Source organism: Excalfactoria chinensis, chromosome 1 (genome assembly GCF_039878825.1).
Source record: "Excalfactoria chinensis isolate bCotChi1 chromosome 1, bCotChi1.hap2, whole genome shotgun sequence".
Classification (NCBI taxonomy): Eukaryota; Metazoa; Chordata; class Aves; order Galliformes; family Phasianidae; genus Excalfactoria; species Excalfactoria chinensis.
The window spans coordinates 104751155-104769033 of NC_092825.1; the positions used below are offsets into that span (position 1 = coordinate 104751155).

The 17879-nt window shown below is 39.3% G+C and overlaps 1 long non-coding RNA gene across 1 annotated transcript; it reads left to right on the top strand.

Moving 5' to 3' along the window:
- The first annotated feature begins 219 nt into the window (after positions 1-219).
- Positions 220-17172, top strand: LOC140249848 (uncharacterized). The gene is made up of 3 exons (XR_011903088.1): positions 220-272; positions 16878-16960; positions 17049-17172. It is a non-coding gene; the product is annotated as an uncharacterized lncRNA (long non-coding RNA).
- Positions 17173-17879: the final 707 nt, after the last annotated feature.

Sequence of the window (17879 nt, forward strand, 5' to 3'; positions counted from 1 at the left end):
AGAAGAATGGAGTTACATAGATACTGTAAGAGAAATGGTTGATCACAGCCTGAACCTCTGATTAACCATCTGAGGCAAGCGACAAGCCAGCTGCGGGAGCACAGGTGAAGGTAATTCAGCTGTGCTACCGGAAGCAGGTGGAGCTTGTATCCACCCCTTCTAGATCCCATTTAAGGTCTGACAACCGCTACAGCAGCATCTCTGAAGATTGCTCTTTTGTGGAGAGCTTCAATGCTGCCGAGCATCCATCTCAACTGAAAGCCTCAGCACTGGTGAGTCTTTCCATAGATACTCTTTGGCTATCTACTCTGTAAATAGACTCTTTTTTAAATTTTATTTATTTATTTTTATCTTATTTGTAGTGACTGTTATGACACACGTGCTCTTTGTTTACCTGGAAACAGGACTGACCTAAATGTAATTCTAAGGGGTACCAGTTAAAAAAAATTACCTGATGCCACAATTTATCATTTGTTTGCTGTCAGCAGTATTTGGTGTTTCACAAAATCTTTTTTTTAAATGAGCTTTACTCCATCTAACTCATTTCTGAGTGGCCTTCTCTACCACTTTGCTATCCGTCAAAGCTATCTGATCAGCTCAGAAACCATGGGAGTGGTGGAGTGGTGTCAGACCAAGTAAAAGTAGATGTGGAGCTTCAAGCTACATAGTTACAACATCCACAGAGTTTTCCTATGTCACAGCTGTTGGCTTTTCCTGATTCTTATGAACTAGGGAAATTGGAAGTTGATTTTTAGCTTGTTCAAATTTAGATTTTAAGTAAGCATTAACTAAATATCTTGTATTCTTTTGTTCACATAATGTGCATCTTTTTGATTACTACATTGGTGCTACCTTTTCTGATAGCACTTTTTATAAAGATATTGGCATTTTTCATAGTGTGTTGCTCCCACATCTCTCTGTTTCACCAAGAAGTCCATCCTTGATTTAGCACCAAGCGGCTTCACAGTAGTGCATTTTGGGGAATCAGAGCAGTGGGACTTTTGCAGCTATACAAATAAAACTGTATTTTATCTAGGAGTAAATATAAGAGGATGAGATCTGTTTTAATTGGGTGGATGTCATTATTGTCATTGGATGGACAACCAAAGGGCCCCAGTTGGATAAAATAAATCACATTACAGCATCTTTCAATTTAAATTTCTAATGATCAGCTGCTTCCATATGACTGCAAAACTGTGGAGTGAAAGTGCCCTTGCTTTTCTCCCCTAGCAGTGGTGATGTTAATCCACATCTCATTCTGGGGCAGATCTTCTAACCCTGGGCATTTGCATGCAACTGGGAAAGTGCTCCTTTATATGTACAACTAAAAAGAGAGTTGACATTTGTCTTTTTTTGCTAAAGTAGATATTTGTTTGAAATCACTCAAATTTATTTTATTTTATTTTGTTGCAAATTACAGTGCTACTGGGTAAGACCTTTTGTGTGTAATCCAGTAACCCGAATAGTTTAGGAAATAGAGGTATGATTCATATGCATTAGTCAAAATGACACTCTCTTTAAAATCTAATATGGAGGGTCTTCAAGTAGCATTTCTGCTGGATTACCTAGGAAGATGGTTCTGATTTGTTGAGAATATGTCAGTGATCATGGGTATGAAAGTGAGCAACCAATTTCAATTTTTGGTTACCGGCTGATCACAAGATTCTGGGAGACTTGTAAAAGGGAGTTTGTGTTTCACTTGAGATGAAGTGGAGATTAAAAGAAGATATTTCAGAACTTATCTGCTATGATTCAGAAGTTTTTATGCTCAGTTCTTGAACAGAGGAAGATGCACAGAAGTTTATCTTTAAACTAAGCTCTTACTGATGGGAGCAGTGAGAGGGGTTAAATAATTCTAAGATGTATACACATCAGAAAACAAGTTATGAATGTTAGCACGTAAGAACAAAAAGGAAGAAGAGTCATATGGTAGTGTAATGGTGAGATGTCTCTGATAAAGGTAACCTTTTTGTCTACCGACATAAGGCACGGTGTTGACAGCTCTCATGGCTTCATGTGGCATATATGATGATAGAGCCATGGAGTCACGATTGTGTGTTCTACCTTGCGTTTAGGCAAATAAAAGATAAATGCTCATGTTTTCCTGAAGAATATTAAACATAAGAGTTCCCAGACTGTCTTGCTTTACGGTCCATGCTCTGTTTTGGGGGAAGCTTTTCTCCATCCCCAGCCATTGCAGGATGGCTGTAGGAGCAGAGTGTGGATGCTGTTCCTCCATCTGCAATGGAGGAATTAAGGCAATCCTTCTGTTTTTAATGATGTTTCTTCTTTCTTTCTCACTTCTACTTGAAGAATTTATAGGCTGTTTGCTTGCAGTTAATAGATATAGTGAATCTGTATCTTATCAATTTCTCACTCGTGCAGTACAGATTACTGCAGGAATGGGATGGGAGGAGTGCCCTTCAGGGAAAGTGAAGTTTCATGTTTCATGATGCTTCTGAAGAGCTTCCTAGTGCTCTGCTGGCAATAGAATGATTATTTGCTACTCTGCAATTTCCAAATGTAAGATTGCAAACACTATTAGTGACGCTACGTTCATTAGTTAATTACTTAATTGTTTCTAATAGCTATTTCTCTTTACCAAACACCAGTAGAACTAGATGCAGTGATGCATGTTTATGAACCTGGAAGAGAGGAGGGTTTCTACCTGGATGCATTTTTGGAATTGGGTGCGTTTTCAAAGAACTCATTTTTCAATGAAAAGATGGTGACAGCATACATCTTTAAGCATTTTCTACTTAGGAACTCCAAACCATTATATATCAATTCTGCCTGTTGATTTCTGTTGGGCTTTTTATGGATGAGAACATAAAATAACTCGAGCACTGTGTGCTTTAATGTTTTCATGTAATTATACTTCTGAAATTAACTAATGAGAACTTACTTAAAGTAAATAGCTCTCACTGATCAGCATTCAGTGAAAGAAATTCCTAAAAATGATGGGGACCAGATGGGAAACAGAGAAAATTTCAACAACCTAGAAAGTGTGGGGCAGCTGCTTTCCCGGAAATGTGTGCATTAAGAGAAGCCATGTTCTATAACCTGATTTATTCTTCTCACTGGCTGTTTATTTGGGAAGTAGAAAGTAGGGTAACTTTAAAAGGAAAAATCCATTCTAGGGAAGGTACTGTCTGCTTTCACCACTCTGCTATCATTTGGTCTTCAGAATCTGGCAATGTGGTTGGCAAATTGGTAGCTTGAAATAAGGATGAGGGAACTCCTCTGGATGTGATGGCAGTGGGTTGTGCATGTTCTGTAGAATGTGATATTGAGTAGTTATATGCTGGAACAGCACAGAAAAAGTGTGTATTTAGCTAAGAAGTTCTACAGATTGCAGGTAGAGGAACACTACTGTTGATTTTTAGGTATTGAGGGTAGCTTAGCCACCTCAGTTCTTTATCTAGTGCTATCTAAATATATAGCATCTCAGCATATGGTGCTCTTTATGCTACAGGAATAAATATTAGCGTCAGAGCATGCTACCACATTCTTTTAGAGTATTAAATATCACCACTGAATTTTTTTTACAAATAGCACAGTCATTCCAGAAGTGTATTCTGGCTTCAAATTTGTGCTCTATTTGATACATTCACAATGTGTTCTTGAATTAAATTAACACGTCAAAAGTCTACCCAATGACACACAGCTGAATGCACTGCCATCTAGCTTTAACAGTTCGATTTATGTTGTTCATACACTGCTTTGCTGTTCTCACAATACTGTTAAGGTTTTCCAAAGCAAATTACAGATGACTGAAATATGAAATACTTCCAAGCATGTTCATCTGTGAGGAGAATTTAGTAGAGAAATCAACATGAGTGAGCTTGTTGGGAACTCACTGCTGCTGTACTATTGAATGAAATCAATTTGATGTCTTCACTGAAATAAAGCACTCTGAAGGCTGAGAATAGCTCAAGTGTTTTTGTTCTCTGTGAAACTGTAGAGGCTACATGTTCCGAAATTCAGGGTACAAATTGTTTTTCAGCCTAGGATCAAGAAGAAAGATACCAGTTTCCCATTTCCATATCTTGCAGGACTCTACAGAATTAAGTTCATTGGTGGTGGGGAAGGGTGGGGGATTAATCCTCTCATGGAAACATCTGGAACTGGTAAATATCTGAAGCAGGAGATCCTCTTAAAAGAGAGTATTAGGTATTTCTGTAGTGGAACAAGCTGTCCTTTATTCTTTCCTTTCTACTATTCTCAGCTATTTATTTATTTACTTATTTATTTTAAGTGAAGGACTTGAAGATCTGAAACATCAGAAAAGTGTCTGTGCTTAAAGGGGAAAATGGAAGTAAGGACTGCCGCCAAAATGAATATTATGGGCCAGACAAAGGACTGGTTTATTCTGGATGGGGTGAAAGAAGAAAATGCACATCAAGAGGCACAAGACCTTTTGATCTTTCAGATAGTTGGGAGTAACATTAATAATGGCAAAACAGAGCAGAAATTTCTTCTGGAGAAAAGGGAGAGAAGGAATTGGTGTGTCTCAGAAACACGTTTTCCCAAACAGTTGTAAACAACGAGTAAAGGATAGATAATTGTTGCCTGTTTTGCACACTTCATTACTTTTTTTTCTCTTCTCTATAATGTATGTATTCAAAAGTGCTTTGCAGATCCTCATATTTCCTCACTCAGAAGTTATTTTAAGAGAACACAACCTGGAACTCCTCAAACTTCAAGCAAATCAGTTTCATGTATAAGAAAGTCCTTTGGAATGAGAATTTTACACAGGTCACTTGGTTTGTGCTTATTATGATTTCTGCATGCTTTCCTGATAAGTCCAAACAGAAGAGGTTGATTCTGTGGTAACAGACACTTCCAGGAGAGAGCAGTCAGTATTTGCAGAGGTAGATCCACAATAATAGTTTTCTTCTAGGAAAACAGTTTGTGTTGATGTTTTTTTCATCAAGCCTAAGTGGAAGGAAGCAAGTGGAGTCTATCTCATCTGATGTTCTGAACTAACTGAGACCTGCATACCAGACTTGGGGAATTTATTAAATGCTACTTGTGTGGTATAGACCATACTTCTAAGCTTCCTGCGTATTTCCTGCCAAAAGCAGTTTCAGTTGGAGTATGTTATTTCAAAGTCTGCCCTCCAACCTTCTTTTTAACATATGTGTTTGACAGTGGTATTATTTTGTAAATAAAAGTACATATTTAATACAAAGTGAAACAGAACTGATTGTGCTGGAAAGGCTAGAGTTCTGTTTATACATTTACCCAAAGCCTTTGTTTTTCCCCCAAGAAGCTACAAATTTGATCCCTGCTGAGACTCACTGTATGTGGCTTCAGTGGTAAATCAAATTGGTTTACTTTAGATTTGTTAAATTGCATTTTATTTCTACTGAAATTGTGATGTTGGATGCAGCCCGATCCTTTCTAAGAATATCCTGTTCTCAAACTTCTACCAGCATGTTTATTATAAATTACTCTCTATTATCAAATTAAGCTGTTACAATTTGGAAATGTCAGAAAAGTTTTTTTTCTTCCACATGTAATGTAAATATTTTGACAGATGTCTTACCCTAGCCGTCTTCGCAATCGTTCTTGTGGGATTTCATGTTAGTGAGATTTTTCTGCCTACAGATTCGATTTCATGGGTGTAGGGCTGCCTGGATGTCTGACTAACGCTAAATCTCTGAGCTTATTACTGTAATTTATTAACTCAAGCACAGCACCAGCCTATAAATATGCTATCTGTGGGTGGGAGCAAGGGCATGCTGAAAAAGTTGGTGCCTGTCTTCAAAAGACCATGAGGACATAAACGTCATCTTCTCATGAACATTTCAAGTGTAAGGGTACCTGCTTCAAGATCCCATGCAATATATGCCACGCAGCTTCATCTGTATCCTCTGCAATTTCTAGGGATTTCTGTTAGATTGTTGACAAAGCTATTGTGAGTCACTTTAACCAATGCTCCAGCTGGCATAGTTGTCTGCTTGAGATAGGGATGTAAGACTTGACCAGAAGCAGGTCACATGATACTACAATCTGCCTCTTTCTTTCTCCTGGAAAGTTTCCTTATGGAGTTCCAGGAAAGAAAAACAGTTCTTGATAGGGTTATCTGATCCTCCAGAGGTCATCTGGTATGATATCAAGAAAGGGTGATTAACTGTAAATACTCTTTAACAGCTCAGGAGAGTATGAAGTCAAACCTCTGTTTATCCATCTCTTGGAGTACCGCAGGATGAAGTGTTCTTATTTTTACATCTTGAGGAAGCGCTGCACAAATTGAAGAGTGTTGTCAGAGTTACTGCAAGTTTCCAGACTTGTGCATAGAAATAATTTGTCTGTTTCTGAATGTAATCCTATTAGATGTGATGGAGTCTCCTATAGCCACTTGTAAGAAAGTTGGTCGCTTCAAAGCCACTGATAAGGCAGGGACAGAATTCAGAATAAAGCAAACAAAGCTATTTGAAATACAGAAAGAATACAGCACCTATTTCAAAACTGCAGCTAAAAGTAAATTGCTGTTCTGATGGAAGCATCCAGCCTGGTCAGTCTTGAGCAAGGGTGCTGAGAGCTAAGATCTGCAGCAGCTGTAATCCAGAAGAAGCTAACAAAGCCTGGTTACTGGCTGTGGTTTTTTACAACACTTTAACACACACAAAAAAAGACTGACCTGACAGGCTAAAATTCCTTTAGAAACCATCTATCGTCTTATTACATTTCCACTAATGCTTTACAGCACTTAGCTAATAATTAGGAATTCCTCTGGTTTTCACTGTCACTGTATGAATCATTTGGCATTCATGCAGATGCCCTAATCAGGTCTGAACAATTCAGATGAAATCAGCAAATTAACTACTTCATTTAATCTTCTCAGCCATGTTTCCTAGGAACTGTGGTTATTTAGAACATTAGTAGGAACCTTGTAGAAGTGTAAAGGTCAGTGAAATGAATGGTACAGTTCACATTGCTTGAAAAAATGGAAATCTTTTTTAAAAGCATCGGAAGTGGGGAAAAAACACTGACATGAATAAAAGTGTGAACAAATTGAATGGAATGGACACGGAATTTGGTTTTGGACTAGGGAAGAGCAACCAGTGGGATCTGTATAAGGAAATCTATTGAAAGGTTGGGAACGCTATTTCTCAGTGGACAGCTGCTTTATAATTGTATGTGGAAGAACTTCTTTATCATAAGGGTAATGGAGCACTGTAACAGGTTGCCCAGAGAAGCTGTGGAATCTCTTTCTATGGAGATATTCATGACCTATTTGGATGCCTGCCTGTGCAATCTGTTGCAGGGAGCCTGCTTTCTAGGGGGCTTAAACTTGATGATCTCTGGAGATCCCTTCCAACCCCTGTGATTCTGTGATGATAATTTTTTTTTTTTGTCTTTATTGTTGGGATTGATTGTCCAGCCTTTTTAATGAGTAACAGTATATGTTATACATTTCAAGAAATGAATTTGTGAGGCACAAATAAATTAAACACAATGACTGTACTCTAAAGGAATAGTATGTTGTAACTCCAAAATGTTGAAAATCCCATTGTTTGTCAACTGGTAACAGAATAGGTGAGTTTGGCAATGATGTATAATAATTAAATGTCAGAAGCATTGAATTGTTACCTAAGTATCTACTTTGGAGTAGTTATCGTTCATTTAATTAATATAAAAATATACTTTGTCTTCAGACAGATCTCCTCAAATGTTGCCATTTACACCATTTTCCTGTTTAAATGTTTTTGTTTGTTTGTTTGTTTTTTATTTAATATTAATTTCTTGCTTGAAATGTTAGTTTGGGATTTTTGTCTTTTTTTTTTTCTGTGCCACTGCTTCATGACCCCTTACCTTCCTGCTGGTTTCAGACTTGGCAGCACTTGTGGGTCAACTGTTCCTTGGACAGACCAATAGGGAATCACTGTGGGCAGTAGAGCTGCCTTTGCCTGGAAGGAGATGCAGGAGCTGGTTTATGGAAGCAGCTCACATATCTCACCTGAGGGTTTATCCATAGTTAAATGGGTTTAGACTAGCTGTGCAAATTTGGAATCTTGCATTTAGTCAAAGTGCTCTTAACCAGAATCGGCACTGAGCTTTCTTGCTTCTTTTGAAGTCCAAGACTTTGAGACCATCTACTCGGAGCAAATCTTAAGATGTCATTGTTAAAATATCAGCAAGGGACAGTGCTCAAGATAAGAATGCCCTTGCTCTATTTTCTGTCAAGACACAGACAAGAAAACATTCTCTGTCTCAAAGAATAATGTGGGCAAGACAAAGCAAACAGAAGCACCTGGAAAGGAAGGAACTTGGTTGCAGTCACAGAGAAAACCAATCTTTGGCAAACCTTGAGGTCTCTTGAGTTTTGTGTGGTTTATTTCTTCAGGAAAGAAAACAAATGCAGTAGTGATTTGAAATTATATCCACAGTGTCAGAAATCTCTTTTTTATTTCTGGTTACTGGGCTATATTTGAAAATACTCTTTCTGCCATGTCAAGAAATTCCACTGACCTGTTGAAGTGCATAACCCCTATGACCCACCTCTCTTCCTTCACCTCTCCTATATAATCAAGACAAGGTATGAAAAAGTACAGCATTGGTGCTCTTGCATTAACTACCATTAATGGGTGGTGAGGCACTGGAATGGACTTGCTGGGGAGGTGGTGGAGTCACCGACCCTGGGGGTGTTCAAGGAGCAATTGGATATTGTGCTGAAGGACATGGTTTAGTGGGAGCTATTGGTAATAGGTGAACAGTTGGACTGGATGATCTTTTAGGTCTTTTCCAACCTTGGTGATTCTATGATTCTATAGGGGGCAAATTAACTTCAATGTAGCAAAAAGTGATGAGATGCCTTACAATAGCCTACTCTGTGCATATTATAACTCTTTTGCAAACCGGAAAAGTGGACAGTTTTCTTTAACAATGAACATATTCAACTATAAATCAGTTCACCTAAAGTCACAGGTAAAGGGAATAGAAACAGTGGAAACCATAAGCATGTTCTTGATTCACCTGGTTTCCAGTTACCTTCTTTTTTTTGCCTATTTTTCTTCCCCCATCTTGCTTCTTCCCTTGGTGGTATTTTGAAGAGCTGCTCTACACCTATAAGTAGGAGGTCTCCATTGAGGCAAAGTGAGTGGGACAGCAGAACCGTGCGATCTGCCTTCTGGTGGAACAAACAGATCCTCAGCCCTGCTGTTCTCCCTTGTCTTTCATACTTGGCACACTCTCTCCCATAATTAAGTGGAAAAATGACAATTAGCACTGTCAAGATTATTTATTTTTAAGGTTTGTGCCAAGATTTGCACATGCAAGCCTAGGTTTAAAAAGAAATTTGCTGTATAGTGACTACGTTCCTGTTTCAAAAGGCACTCAGGGTTCCCGCTGATGCAGCAAACCATGGCAACTCAGGAGAACAGGAGTTGTTTAAGTTGTTCACCACCAATGCCTGAAGGGACAGCAGCCATGGACACAGGTCAAGGTGGTAGTGCGTGTTCAGGGACTGAATGCATTTCTGTACACAACACCACCATGCCTACAGCACAGTCAGAGGCTTGTGCCTCAGATAAAGCACCCCTGTGGGACTGCTCCAGGGCTTCCAGCAGGGCTAATGAGTCTGGGGCCAGTGCCATGTTGAGCTGGATGGCATTTCTCCCAGGCACTGTGCACAGGCAGCCTGGCTGAGGACCTACGCATGATCTCACACATGCTGCCAGATATCGCTCTATGTGCTTCTGGCTTTATCCATAGTCCAAAAAGGGTTCCCAGATACCTCCTAGAGTTTCCTAGACTCAGTAGGAATGTGATTTTTACCTGCCTTCCTTGCAGGTCAGTCATTATCAGCTAAAATCAGCAGTTTCTATTATGTAGTCAAAACAGTATTTGGGGCTAACTTTATCTAAGTGGAAATCTTGTACCTTCTACCCTGCACAGGTTATATTATTGCTATGAGCAAGTTAACAATTTCAGGAACAATTGAGCACAAATCACAAACACATTTTACATTGTCTGGGCTCATTAACTTTGTGATAGTTGAAACAGGCATCTGCTTCTAGTTTGTTAAATCCGTAATAATCATTTTAATGTCTGTAATCACGATAGGCCTTGTATTGTGATGTTCTGTCACATCAGCTGACTGGTTCTGTCTGTTTTGAAAATAATCTTTGCCTGGTAAAATGATAGTCTTGTGACTTTATCTGTGGTAGCAGATGCATTCAGCCATTTTAAAATGTGCAACTATTTTTCAAGTTAGCAGCACTTAAAGGTTTAAGTTAGGGTGAAAGCCCCACTATGCTAGCCACCGTAAAAAAAGCATAGGAATGGAAAGATTGACTGGAAATCTCTCTCATCAAAGAGCATGGCCAGAGTGAAATTTAAGATGTGAAATAATAGTCCAGAAAGGAAAAGAGTCTGTTAAAGCCACGTCTTAAGACAGCACAAGAGAAGCTGAGCCATAGTTTGCATTCAATGTCTAACCCAGAAACCCTTTTGATTTCCATAATTAACACTAAGATTAAGCATTTAACCAAAGACAAAGACTAACATAGAACTGTGTTGCTGAGTTAACCTTTCTGCCTTCTGCAATGCTCTGGTCTTTTCTTCCTGGCTCTTTGCCTGGCATTTGGGCATAGTGTTGTCTCAGGGAAGGTGGTCTTTCATTCTCCCTTAGCCTTAAACGTTCAAATGCTCCTTATCTTTCCAGGACAGAAGGTTTCTTATTGACATTCCTCTTCTTTTTGATGGGGGAACTGACTGCTGCTTTGCTGAGAAATACGTCTTCCTCAGGGTTTTTCTGTTGTTCATACACCTTGATGCTTTTGGAGCTTTTCCCTGGCCTTGGCTATACATGCTTTAGATTGCCTATCCACACAATCAAGTGTGATGGCCTCTACCTCCCAGTTACACTCATTCCTAACTCCATGGCTGCCTACTTGCTGATGTGACAGTGAACCTGGGATTCACTTTTTTAAGCAATGCCCTGGGGCCATATGGAGGTGCTTGTCTGATGCTAAGCTGATATTTGGACCTGCCCATTACTTACACCTGGGCTGCAGTGGGACAAAAATTCTTGCGCTGCAGTCCTGCTGTAGGTTTCCCTGTCACTTCAGAGTCACTAGCATGAGTGTGTGTCTCATCTTTTACTACTTGGCTTCTTGCTCAGGGCCTCTTTGTAGCCCCATTGTTACAGCAGTCATGGCAATCCATACTGACATCGTATTAACTCCTAGCAAGCACACGTGCCTTTTCTGTCCTTTCTTACCAACAAGATAACAAAAGCTCTGCTGTTTTTCTCTACCAGCATGTTTGTTTATTGACTTATTATTGTTAATTTTGCATCAGTGCTTTTGTGGTTTTGTGGGCTCAGGAGTGTATAAAGACTGCTTTATTTGCCAGCTGAATTGTAGCTTCTGTCCCTGTGTGTGTTCTGCCAGGCTGTCCATTATTGCAGTGTTTCTTATACATTTATTGGGGAATAGCAAAAAAGCTATAGTCTCTGAAAATACATCTGCCCTTTCCCAGGGAAACTGCGTTACAGAGATGCTGCAAGTCCTCTGTTTGTGTACACGCACACATCTATACACAATGGTTTCTTGGTCTCTTCTTTCTGACTTTTCTGTTTGAGGTTTTGCTGTTGGTATAGGCTGGAAATGGTTGGATTCTGTAGCTTCCTAAAAGCAGAAAAGGGGATTATGCTACTCATGCAACACTGACTACAGTGTGAAGATCTCCAGGGTAACAGCATTGCTGATACCTGAATTAGGAACAGAAGGCTCTAGGAAGATGAAGGTTCCATGGAAGCAGATCAGGATTTCCCTGTAGATTACCTATGTCCTGAACTGCCTGGTGCTTAGTATCAGTAGCACAAATAGGAAATCCCTAAGTCTACTTCCTTCATCTACAGGTAGATGTATTTCACTTGAACCAAAAACCTTTGTGACTGCCCCTCTTTGAGTGAAGATATCAGCAGATAGATGCAGAGTAAAGTAGCAGAGACATCTCCATGACCTCTGTCCTTAACACACTGCAAATTCTGGGGGCTTGCTAGAAGGAATCTCTTGGAGGTAGATTGTTATTTTATTTCAAGCTCAGGAGATGTAACTGTGCCAATCTTTCCACTGATGGCATTTTAAATGGGGTGCTTTTCCTCATGCTTATCTTCTGAGACTTGTATGGCATCTGCCACTGACAGAAGTCCAGGTGTGGAGTGATGACGATAAAGACTATGCTATAGTATTGACAAGTTATATAACCTTAAAATCTGTTGTAGGAACATAATGTATTGGAGCTGAGGGGGACTATTTGTCAGACTGATCAAATACCAGTATTTTATTTAGAATAAATGTTTTTATGTTTTCACAAAATGACTGAAATCACAGGCATCCTGTTAAATTCTTTTTCTCTCACGTTTGCTGATTGCATGAAATGCCTCAAAGGTTTTCCATTGCACAAAATGACAAGCTTTCCTATTGCAGACATGTTGTACTACACTGCTGCTCAGACAAGTGTAACCTTTGGGAAATGACACTCCCAGTAATGTCATCACTGAGCACAAGCAGATGTTGTACAAAAAGTTCTCTGCCCCGTGTTTTCTTCTAAAGTTGGGAAAACAGCTTGAGAGTGCTTTGCTGCTTTCCCACCTGAAAACTTCAAATGTATTTTTAGTGGTTGTGCTCCTTTATCTTACCCACTTCTGCCTGATCGTCTGCCTGTGCCCCTTGCTTGTCAAGAACAAGGAAAGCACTTAGCACCAGCTGGTGACAGGTCAAGGTCCTACAAGATCACTCTACTTCACATCTCCAGTGCAGTCAGCCTTGAGGAAAATTACCTGGATCGGTGTCCTGAGCACACACTGACAACTCACTGTTCTGAGAGATCCCCACAGTGGCTAGCCTTGGCTTTGCAGTGGCTCCTCTGCAAGTGGAGCCATACCTAGTGCAGGGAAGTTTGAGATCTCTGTGGCTTTTCTGCCTGGATAATGATGAACCTAAAGCTTTGTTACTGTTCTTCTGTAAGAGCTCTTGGCACACTGCTGGTATGCTGACCAGCATGGATTTCATAGAATCAGAGAATAGGATCAGAGAATCATTAAGGTTGGAAGAGACTTTTAAGATCTCCTAGTCCAACCATCAACTCATCACCACCATGCCCGCTAACAATGTCTGTGGTAGACTAAATGGTAAAACACAGCTGATCAGAACCAAAGGAAATCTTTTATGGGCAGTCACCTAGAGGTTGGTTCTTTTGTGTGTCCTCAACAGTTGCTAACTGCAGGGGGTGTCTGTAGAAATGGGCATGGACTGCTGCTACTTTGCTCACGCACTCACAAGGAGTGAGAACACTCACCTGAGGCTTTTTTTTTAAATACAATTGTAATAGCCTGAAGAAATAGAAGTGGCTGTCAGCATTACCAAGCAAACCCAAAGTGTACTTGCTACAGCTCTGACTAGGCTGACTGACAGCAGCTGTGCTCTGGGATAGGACCTGGTGCATATTCTTAAATGGCTTCAGCTATAAATGCAAAATATGGTATAGTTTCACAAATGCAAAGAAAAGGGATTTTTGTCTAAAAGCATGCATGCCAAAGGCCTGGGCTAGTGGTAGGATCTGAGGGGGTGGCTGAGGCTGAGCCTCTCAGCTTGCAGCACCTGCAGCACAGATTTCACACCAATGAAATGTTTTGCTCTGTGCACTATGATGATTCTGCCAGGCTCTGCTGGCTCCCTGAGCAGCAAAGATCCCTGGCATTGCCTTGCCATGGGTCTGGCTTCCAACAGCTGTTGGAGCCAGGAGATAGGTGTGTCCAGGTAAGAGTCCAGAGGGATGCCATTATCCAAGTTCAGGGTATGTATGATCTTAGAAGTAAATAAAAAGGCTGCATCATTTACTGTCCTTCTTCATTTTCTTTCTTTTTAATGTGAAATATACTTTTTTTTTTTTTTTGGATACTCTCCCAAATGATAGGGGTTTAGTCATTTCATGTTGCGTCCACCTGCTGTTTTCAGGCATCTCAGAAAATGACTGGTTTTGCAATAGGATTGCAACATATGTCAGAGGGACAGTGACACTAGGACAAAATTGGAGGAGGAGGAGAACACAAATGCTTCCAGAGCTGTTATTTCATGTTAATATGCAGATGTTTTTTATTACATAAAGGCACAGAGAGCAGTTCAGAACCTGCTCCTCTTACTCTCTTCATCCCATTCCTATTCTTCAAAGCATTTCTATCTATTTATTTATTGTCCAATGACTGCATTTTGTAGCCCAGACTGTGTAGTATCCTTGAGGCACCATCTGTTTACTTAGTATCTGTGTGACATACCACCACGAGACCTGGCATTCATGGCCCCTGAATGTGTCGATGACACATTAAACAGCCTGATGCAATGTAGTAGCTCTGCGGTTCCTGAATAGTCCCAGATGCAGAGGATGGATGGATGAAACACGCTAAGATAAAGGGATCTCTTAATCACTATTCAGACTGTAGGAGTTGGTCATGGTTGGGAAAACAGACTAACACTACAGTGAGGTATTTGGATATATATATATATATATATATATATTGCTTTCTGTTTGAGTTTTGTATTTTCTCCTGTAATGCACTCTCAAAATGCAGTTCTTATTACTTATGTTGGCTGAGTTAGAATCTGATCCGGCTGTCTTTGAGCTGCAGCTGGAGTCATGCCCCACCTTTGAAGCATGGTAGGATCCCTCTTAGCTGAGATTTTTAACTCATTATTGATATCTCAAAGCTACTTTTTGTAAACATATGACACAATCATTTTTTTCCCCTTCATTGCAATTTGGAAATGGCCTTTTTGAGCAAGAACATTTTTTCTCAGAATGCATTTTTGATTCTATGATTCTTTAGTTTTGCATAGCCCCAGACTCAATGCCACATGAGAGTAATCAGCAATGTTTAAGTGTTCTGGAACCTACATTTTGTATGACTGTGTATGCCAGTCTTCTACAGTGCAGTAAGGTGGAACTAAAACATATCCAAGATCAAGCACATCAAAGATCTCTTGAGTATTTAAAGAAAAGCACTTATTTCTAAGAGCACGTTTTCCACAATGAAAACTGAAGTCTATTTATTCCAAGTTTCCTGTTTTCTTCCCAAAACAACAATAAAAACAAGTAAACAAAGCCCTGAACTTGAATTATAATGAGTGAAGCAGCACTGTGGATGCCTGTGGGAAGAAAGGAAAATAGGATACCACTTGAGGGCAGCAAATACTTAGCTTCTCTCTGCTCACAGACTAGCAAAGTATCATAAAGAGCTGTCATATCACATTTGCATGCTCCATTTATATATATTTTTTAATTTTTTCCTTGTCTTGCAAAAACCATTGTTTCAAAATAATGGCACCAATAGAAAGAAAAGTCATTTTTTATATATCTGTGATCAGCCTCTTCTCCCAGGTAACAGTGATAGGATGAGAAGTAGTCGCTTCAAGTTGCACCAGGGGAGGATCAGGTTGGATATTAGGAACAATTTCTTCTCAGCAAGAGCGGTGATGCAGTAGCACAGGCTGCCCAGGGAGGTGCTGCAGTCACCATCCCTGGAGGTGTTTAAGAAACATTACAGATGTGGCACTGAGGGGCACTATCAGTGGGCGTGGTGGGGATGAACTGGTAGTTGGACTGGGTGATCTTAGTGGTCTTTCCAGCCTTAATGGTTCTGTGATGATTCTACTCTATTTTTGCTTGAGAATTTACTGATGCACATGGGTGCATGGAATTTTCCTGAGAGGCAGAAAAAAAAAAAAAAAAAAAAAAAAAAATCATTTTCAGCAAATACTTTCTCAGAATGTTCTAGGAAAGAATTTGTACAAAATCTTCACTAGAATATGCAGAAAAGCAGATGAACTTGAAAAACGTTTTTTCCAGTCAATATAAAATATAGTGTCAGATCATCTAACTTTCAAGAGTCAAGGAAAAAGACAGTATCAAAATATGTTGTTAGAACAGTTGATGGAGTCTTCCCAAGACTCTTAGCATAAACTAAATTCATATAACACTAGCTTTCATCACTATTATTTTCAATAATTTTCTGGTTTTAAAAACCAGCAAAATGGTAACAATCCTTCATCTTGAACTAAATGTATGCTTTTATACTCCATTAACAGGTTTAGATTTTAGATATTAAGCAGGATATCTTTATCAATTACGGTAACGGTATCATCAGCCATGATGTTATACGGGAACCTGAAGGAAAAGCCCACGTTTTGTTGTAGTTCACAATCATATAATGATGGAGAAATGCCAGTTTTCAGTATGTTTTGACTTTATTTTAATGCTGAGGTTAGAGGAAAAAGTCAGTGTACCGTTTTCAGAAATGAGTGAACTCTATAAGGTAACTAAAAATATATCCGTGTACAGAAATAAAATTCAAATTCAGCTTAATGCAATTCAGCACCATAATAGGCAATTTCAGTGCATGTGAACAAAGTTGGTGAGACTAAATTGAAGGCTGCCTTATGTAATGGAAAATGTAAGAGATAATCTCATATGTAGGTATTATTATTGGTGTTCCTTCTTCTCTGTTCTGTTTCTCTTGTCTGAGTTCCTGTAGTCCTGTGTACATATGGGAATGTTGGTAGGAGATCAATGGAAGAATGTATCTGTTTCACAGATAGGAAAAAAAAAAAAAAACATTGGAAAGGTTGTTGATCAGAATTTTTGAGATTTGTCACCACTTTATTTTTACATTTTCAGTATATATATTTAATTATTCAATCTGAAGTTAAGCTATCATTTCAGGGTGGCTTTCCATTTACCTCTCCCAGTGAAAGTAAACCAATGCTCCCACTGTGCTTATCTGAAGATCAGGTCTTCAATTTTTCAGACTAACTCTGCAAAACTGGCCGTTACTGAAATTCTGCTTTTTGCCCTATTTTGCACAGGAAATCTGCTTCAGAGCCAGGAATACAGATTGAATCACAGGACTGCTACACCTTTGGTTCAGCAGCAAGACCATCTGTCACTTGTAATTCCTGCTATGAAAAAAGACAATCTATTTAACTTTGATGAAATAATTTTGCATTTACAAGCTATATTCTTCTCTCTTTCCTCAGATAGATTTTCCTCTCCTCATACATTCTGGAATTTCTATTTGAAGGTTCAGCCTTGGATAAATCTATCTAAAGGAACAATCCATTTTTAATCACTGTCTCCTAATTGGAAAATTTGCAAAACAAGATAACCCCTCTCACCAAAGGAGAGAAATCTGGTAACAGGTGAATTTCTGTTGCTCTAGATTTCATTAAGGGTATGCAGAATTTTTGTTCCAAGACTGCTTTTTCATCTGCAAGGTCTTTGCTCTACTTTCATCTACTGGGTTCTCCAGCCTTTTTCAGGTCTTCAGGGTGAACTGCTTTTAATTGTAGCACCACAAAAAGCATGACTAGATTCTCTTTTATAATGTGAAAACAAAACAAGTTTCTTCTTTAAAAAGAAAGGGTTGGCCTTTCCCAGCTATCAGTGATAGGACGAGGTAACATCCTTAAGTTGTGCCAGAGGAGATATGGTTTGAATATTAAGAAAACGTTTCTTCTCAGAAAGAGCAGCAAGGCAGTGGCACGGGCATGGTGAGGGTGGGCTGATGGTTGGATTAGGTGATTTTAGTGGTCTTTTCCAACTTTAATGATTCTATGGTTCTACAATAAGCATCTTCATCTGATTAAAAATATGCTTACTGAAATCATAATGTGATTAGTCTTTCACATTACAGGATGTAATTTTATCGTTTGTGAGGCATTATTTTTCATGGCTCTAAGAGAGGGGATGTACTAGGTAACTTTTGACACCTGACTACTGTTTTCCCCACTCACATATACATAAATGCATTCCTGAAGTGCAGACTCATTTGTGTTTGCATAGTTCAGGGCATGTCACCCTGTTAAATT